The sequence below is a fragment of the Crocodylus siamensis genome, chromosome 5 (assembly GCF_052110815.1).
Source record: "Crocodylus siamensis isolate JL-2025a chromosome 5, ASM5211081v1, whole genome shotgun sequence".
In the NCBI taxonomy this organism is placed as follows: Eukaryota; Metazoa; Chordata; order Crocodylia; family Crocodylidae; genus Crocodylus; species Crocodylus siamensis.
Genome location: NC_143399.1, coordinates 202,910,164 through 202,917,983, shown reverse-complemented (window position 1 = coordinate 202,917,983; position 7,820 = coordinate 202,910,164).

Here is a 7,820-nt window from a genome sequence, read left to right as displayed (position 1 = left end):
ACCTATGCCGCTTTCCAACTTCTCCTTCACTCCAAAACATGAGTTCAAAAAATTTCAAAATAGTACTTGATTTTCCAAGTACATTTTTGAATCATTCCAGCTGGACTTAAACCTGTCTAGCAGGCTTGTATGTCTGTCCGCTTCAGGTTTAAGCCACATGCAGACCATTCCAAGTGGGTGTTTGGGCCCTACATGCTAAAAATTGCCATCTTGTGTGTACCTGAATGCCACCGTGGCATACAAAAGCGCAACGCAATTTAGCCCCTTATGTGGTCAATACTCAGATCAAAACAAAAGCCTTATCTGGACAAACCAATAGGAGGTTTTCATTTACACCCCAAAAGACAGTAAATTACTTGCAAGAGCTCACCTGGATTGACCCAGCTGCCCTTCTTACAGCAGTCAACTTTGGGCTCCTCCACCTGAAAAATCAGGTTGGAGTCTATGTTAACATAAGACTTGATTCGAATACAACAATGTTCCTTGCCATAGACCAGTGACGTCAATTTTAGACCTATTTTTTCAAGGCAGATTTGGAAGCAGCCGTGAGAAAGGATGAGGGGGGCAGAAAGAGTCCAGAGGCCTAACACAGCCAAGCACTTGAGAGCATGCTTAGCTTTAAGTCCATGCTGATGCCCTACTGAAATCACACGTGTTAAAATGACAGCCCTGGTCTTAAGTGCTTTGGTGAACCCATACTGAAAAAAGAGAAGGATGAGACACCTGATGGTTACGAAAAGAGAACTGATACCCCCTTGTGAAAAGGAAAGCAATTGTGAGCATTTATAAGGAAAGGCTGAAAGTACTAGGGTCACTTGGTCTGGAGGAGAGAAGACGGAGGAGGATTTCCAACATACCTAAAGAACAAGTATAGAGAGGATGGAGATAGACTTGTCTCTTTGTGGCTGTAGGAGACAAGACTAGGAGCAATGACCTCCCACTTCAGCAGAGGAGATTTAGGTTGGAGATTAGGGGTACATTTCTGACTATGAAGGAAAGCTGTGGTGTCTCCATCCCTGGAAAGTTTTAAGAGCAAGTTAGGCTGATACATAGCTGGCGTGGTTTAGTCAGGGATGATCCTACCTTGAGCAGGCACTAGACAACATGACCTTGTGAGGTTCCTTCTAGCTCTGCTTTCTTATGAGCCTAAGTATATGTATATATGTAATGTCTGGGATTTCACTTCTATACATTGACGGATGCCTATAATACTGGGAGCCAATTAATACTGAATATGCCACTTCTGTGCATCAGGAAAGTGCATAGTTCACTGCTGAACACATCTGTCCCATTTTTACATATTAAATTGTAACAAACATCTCTCCCAACTATTCAGTTGGTCCAATAACACAGATTACCAAAGGCACCTGGCATTTTACATGCGCCCTGAATCATCACAGCTACAACAGCTCTCCAACCAGTTAGAATGATAAAGTTATAGAAAAATAGGGTGGGAAGGGACCTCAGGAGGTCACATTTAGTCCAACTCCCTGCTCAAAGCAGGACCATCCCTGATTACATCATGCCAGCCAAGGGTTTATCTACCCAGGTCTAAAAAATCTCCAGGGATGGAGAGTCCACCAACCTCTGTGCCAGTGCTTCACCACTCTCCTAGGGAGCAAAATGTTCTTAATATCCAACCTAAACTTCCTTTGTTGCAATTGTGAGCCCATTGCTCCTTGTCCTGTCATCTGCCCCCACTGAGACCAGTCCAGCTCCATCCTATTTGCAGCCCCCTGCAGGGAGGTGAAGGCTGCTATAAAATCCCCCTCAGTCTTTCTCTTCTCCAAACTAAATACAAGCAGTTCCCTCTGCCTCTGCTCATAAGTCACGTGCCAGTCAAGGGTAGTAAACTGTTTTCTGCATATTGGTTGAATACATAAACTAAATGCTTAAGTGCACAGGAACATAACTTAGAGCAACACGGCTACAACCTACACCCCAGGAATATAACTGCATTCCTTTCAACTGCATATTTAGTGCACTGGACCAGAAGTCATCGAATTCATAGCTACTGAAGCAGCCTTGAACCTATTGCAGATGTCAAGGTTGCTATTAGCACCATAATGTGCTCTGAGAAAGAGAGTATGAGGTACAAGAAAAGTGGGGTGATCTCTCCCTGTTCTTAACGAGCATTATTTGTATTGAGTTCCGGTAAGTGCACACTCAGAGCAAATGCACCCCCTTGTTTTCAGTCCCAAGGCTGCACACTGAAATGCTGTATATATGAGAAATACATTGCCCCAACACAAAGCCTGCCATCCCATGCATCTGTTATGCCCAGAGTACAGACCTGAAGCCAGCGCACCAAGAGGATAAGTAACTTGCCCAAGGTTACAGAAGAGAACTCAAGTCTCCTGTTGCAAAGTGCTCTGCTCTAAAACTGTAGACAATACCTTTTCCAAGCCTGCTGCTCCAGGTCCTAGGTCACTTCATTGACCTCCTAAATTCCCACTGGGACAGGTCATGCTGTGTGACACATTCCTTTTCCAAACCTTTCCAACTGAGGCTTCCAACAAGGGTGCCTCAGATGATGGCAATTTCCACAGGCTGAGCACTTGGAACAGGGACACCAGCATCTCCCAGAGCTGCTCTGAATATAAGCTCCAAATGCTCTATACGTTTGGTGTTTGGCACCTCTGATGGCAGATAAGGCCACCAAAAAAACACCAGGCCTTAAGAACTGCACAGCACCTCATACCCTTCTGGAAATGATGTGAACCTAAACTTTTGGTCTTCAACAAGTTATGCACGTGAAGCCAGCCCTCCGCTGCCCACTCTTGCATATTTTCTGTGCAACAGAGAGCAATATTCATATCCTATATGTCATTCTCCCTGCCTACATGGAACCAATTAATGTCATTCTGCTGATGGAAACTCTGCAGGAGTCAAGTTAGCAGCATGCTAGAGCCAAGAAATATTATACTGTATTTGTATATACCCACATCTCATGCCAAGAGGTTCCAGAAAACCTTATCTAGCCATTTAAGGATGAGAGCAGCACCAATCAAATACAGTCAGATGGGAAGTTGATGGAAACTGAATTCAAAATAGGGTAAGTACCTCCAGTGTACCCTTCTCTGTGGCTGTGTCTATATGAGATGCTTTACTGTGCAATAAAGCATCACCGTCTACATGTGCAGGTGCTTACTACACAATAAATTAGTCTATTGTGCAATAAATACACTGCCTGCTCATGCTGTTTGGCTTTGCTATTTGCATATGCAGGTAGTACATTTACTGCGCAGTAAAGCCACATAACAGTAATTGCACATGTAGAGGCACCCTGCAAGTAATGTATGTGCTACAGATCCTTCTGTAAGTTTGAGGCCCAGTAGAGACTTGTTCTTCCAGGCACATACATTCACACCCACTCCCTTAGCTTTAGCTCGAGGTGTAGCAACTGATACTTTTAGTCCCAGTTTGTAAGCCAAAGGGGATTGCTATCACCTTGAGGCTACTCTACAAAGGGTCATTTCTAATGAGTACAAGCACTATTCAGCAGTCCAGCTCCCTAGCCCGTCTTGGTTGATCAAGGAGTCAGAGGAAAGAAAGACCTCTGCTCACGTGCACCAGATCACCTCTCACTCTGTGCCACCTGCACATTGGTTACCAACCTCCCATCCCCACTGCTGGACACTTACCTGACAAGATGTAACAGAACTACAGCCCAGGGTGACTGTCCTCAAATATGAGGCAGCAACAGGGACCAGCTAAAATAAAACACAAGGATTACCATAACAGATTAAACCAATGGCCTGTCAAGCCCACCCCATCTCTAATATTTCAGAGATATTTCAGAGGCGGGTGTGTACTGAGCGAGGAGGTTGCCAAAGGGTGCTTTAGCACGGAGGAATTAGAGAAGGCAAAGCAACAGGTAGCACAGAGCCTGTCCTCGCCTGGCGCCCCAGCCTAGAGCAAGACGTGTGTTCAACTAACCACCCATGGCCATCAAAGATCTTGTGACGTCTTCTCTATGATGCAACCACACCCTGGATGAGAGCGAGAACCAAACCAAGTGTGGGTTCACTTGATTCGTTGCAACACCCACATGTCTCAACTGTTCATTTCCCAGCAAAGTTCATTACAGGGGAGACAAGAGTCACTGCCACGAGCAGAGGCTCCCCGTGGAAACTCACCCGCACAACATCGCACCAAGGGGTCTCCTGGGTCTTCTGATACCGTGAACCAGGCGCCGCCTTGTGCCTTTCTCTCTAGTCAGCTCCCTAAGGGGAAAAAAAAAGACATCCCAAGTAGAGAAAGAGGGGGGAAAAAAAAAAGAAAGAGTGGGGTTCGTTAAGTGACTAATTCCCTGCCTTTCACCCATAATCACCTGAGCATCTGATTCCCTCTAGCTATCTCACGTGGCCGTCTAGACAACTGACACCTGTTCCTAATTAATGGCTAATACCCCCAAACTGGAAAGAGCGGTCACTCAGAACACAGCCATGACCTCCAATCATCTTCTTCCACCAGCAAATGTTCAAACGAGCCCGAGGACCGCCAAGTCTCTGAACCGCTGCCCACCTGCTGCTGCAGCTACTCCGGCTTCGGCTGCTCCCTTCAGCTGACTCCTTGGGGGTTTGGGGTTTGTTTTTTCTGCTGTGCTGTGTGCAGTGACCTGAAGGAGTGCAAATCACACACACTTGCGCGCGCGCGCGCACACACACACACACACACACACACGGTTGGAAGGAGACGGAAAAAAAAATATCAAGGGTTTTCGCCGTGTGTTTTCTTTCCAGGGAAAGGCATGCTTCCTGCATTCCAGCTGCACAGCTGACAGCTAGCCTGCCTCCTAATCCCCTCAGATAAAAGGGAGCCTCTAATTCAGTCACAGTTTTGCACCCTGGGGAAAAGAAGGGACTTCCTACAAGAGGGCAACCTCCAGCCTGTCTGTGCTGTTTTTATATATATAAAAGTCGATCTGACTTTCACAGCTGACCTGACAAGCTAGGAGAACTAAGCCCTCTCCCCACCTCCAGAGTAGCCTTCTACCTCCAGCCACCGGGGGATGGCAGAAGGAGATATACGCCTGCTGCCTTTCCTACCAGGACACACCTGAACCAGGAGGTGGAACGATAGCCCCCAAAACAACACTCCTTAATACTGAGCCCTAATTAATCCGGGGGCCTGGGAATACTCCTCCCTTAGAGAATGTGCCCAGCACATCTTGGTGCTGATGGCTTTGGGTTACCACCTGGTTTGTTGCTTTGCTGCGGCAAAGTAGCTTTAGATTGGCTATCAAGAAAAACGTCTTTGCTGTTTGAGCAGTGAGGTGGTGGAACAAACCCCTAACGAAGTTGTGGATTTTCCAACATGGGAGGTGTTTAAGAAGAGACTGGACAGGCATTGCTCAGGGATGGTTTAGGAGTAGCTACACCTGGAGTTTTCTGTAAAGAGCGATAGTCCCCAGTAGCCCCCTTTGCCCCATACAGATTTCTGGAAGATGTTGAAAAGCATGCCCCAGTGGTCACAGAGGCCTTGGGACTGACTTGGCTTGGCTTGGCCTGACTTGACTTGGCCCAACTTGACTTGATCTGGCTTGGCTTGGCTTGGCTCGAATTGATCTGACTTGACGAAAAGCATCTGCAACCTAAAGAAGGTGGATATTGGAGATGGCCAGACTCAGCGGCAGGAGAATAAAGCAGAGCTCCATGACTGGATGAATTATGAAAGAAGATTTAAGGATCAGGTATAAGATACCTGCAGGGGATACAGAAAAGACAGATGTGGTTGACCAGTAAGACAGTGATGTCTTGAGTGACACTTGCTGCCCCCAGGTTGCAGAGTAGACTGGAGGGTGTTTAGCCTTTCCAAGGCTTTTTTGGCTTTGCTGATTGCCATATTGGGTCAGGAAGGATAATTTTTCCCACTCCTGTTGCTACACATCAGGGAGGGTTTCCATGTTCCTTGGAGGGATAGGGGAGTTCATAGATTTATAGATGTTAGGGTCGGAAGAGACCTCAATAGATCATTGAGTCCGACCCCCTACATAGGCAGGAAAGAGCCCTGGGTTCAGATGACCCCAGCCAGATGCTCATCCAACCTCCTCTTGAAGACCCCCAGGGTAGGGGAGAGCACCACCTCCCTTGGGAGCCCGTTCCAGACCTTGGCCACTCTAACTGTAAAGAAGTTCCTCCTAATGTCCAGTCTAAATCTGCTCTCTGCTAGCTTATGGCCATTATTTCTTGTGACCCCCAGGGGCGCCTTGGTGAGCAAAGCCTCCCAGTTCCCTTCTGCACCCCCACGATGAATTTATAGGTAGCCACAAGGTCACCTCTCACCCTTCTCTTGTGGAGGCTGAAGAGGTCCAGGTGCCCTAGACTCTCCTCATAGAGCTTGGCCTGTAAGCCCTTAACCATACAAGTGGCCTCCTCTGGACCCTCTCCAGGTTAACCACATCCCTCTTGAAGCGTGGCACCCAAAACTGGACGCAGTACTCCAACTGCAGCCTGACCAGCGTCCGAGAGGGAGGAAGTATCACCTCCTTGCTTCTGTTTGTCAGGCATCTGCTGATGCACGATAAAGCGGCGTTAGCTTTGCTAATGACTTCATCACACTGACGACTCGTGTTCATCTTGGAGTCCACTAGGACTCCGAGATCCCTTTCCACTTCTGTGCTGCCGAGCAGGTCATTTCCTAGGCAGTAGGTGTGCTGCTAGACATTTTTCCTCCCTAGATGCAGCACTTTGCATTTCTCCTTGTTAAATCGCATCCTATTGTTTTCTGCCCATTTGTCCAACCTGTCCAGGTCTGCCCGCAGTTGTTCCCTGCCCTCTGGTGTGTCCACTTCTCCCCACAGTTTCATATCCTCCGCAAACTTGGACTGAGTACACTTCACTCCCTCGTCCAAGTCACTGATGAAGACATTGAAGAGTATCAGTCCAAGGGCTGAGCCCTGCGGGACCCCACTGCCCACGTCCTTCCAGGTTGATACCGACTTATCCACTACCACTCTCTGGGTACGACCCTTGAGCCAATTTGCCACCCACCGGACTGTGTCATCATCCAAGTCACAGCCTCTTAACTTGTTCACCAGTATGGGGTGGAATACCGTATCAAAGGCCTTCCCGAAGCCTAAATAACCTACTCCCGTGTTCAGGTGTTTTGTAACCTGGTTATAAAAAGAGACCAGATTAGTCAGGCGTGATCTACCTGCTACGAACCCAAGCTGGTTTCCCCTCAGCATAAAGGGGATTTGGCTGCAGCCAAGGCTGGGGATTTTGACTGGGCTGTGCCAGTGCTCCATTTGGGATTCAAACCCAGAGTTTCCTTGCCCCTCTGCCCAGGGACAGCACAAATGGGGTCAGGAAGGAGTTTAACCCTCTGATCAGATTGATACAGGCTGTGGGGGGGAGGGGGTTGTCTTCCTCTGTAGGAGGGGCTGGGGGAGAAGGCATGGCCCTCTTTCTGGGATATCTCCAGCATATTTTAGCAACCCTTGAAGCAGTAGGACACAGGCTGCCACTGTTCCCCTGCTTTATCTGTGGCTGGTTGGGTGCTATGCCTTGCGTTTGTCTGACAAGGTTGCTTGTGTAAGGTTGTATGGGAGAGTTTGGATAGGGATGATCCTGCTTCAGGCTAGATGACCTCTGGAGGCCTCTTCCCACCCTGTTTTTCTATGACTGTGACTCTATTGACCACAAGTTAAAACTCTAGCTGCCTTGACTGAGCTGCTAAGCCACCCGCTCCAGCATCAGTCCAAGCACTTACATCAAGGCCAGGTTAGCATTATGTTTTAATAAGCTACAACTCTCTTGTTCAACTGCAGGCTCCATCATCCAGGTGATTGTGCACCTTGGCTTGCCTTAGACTCT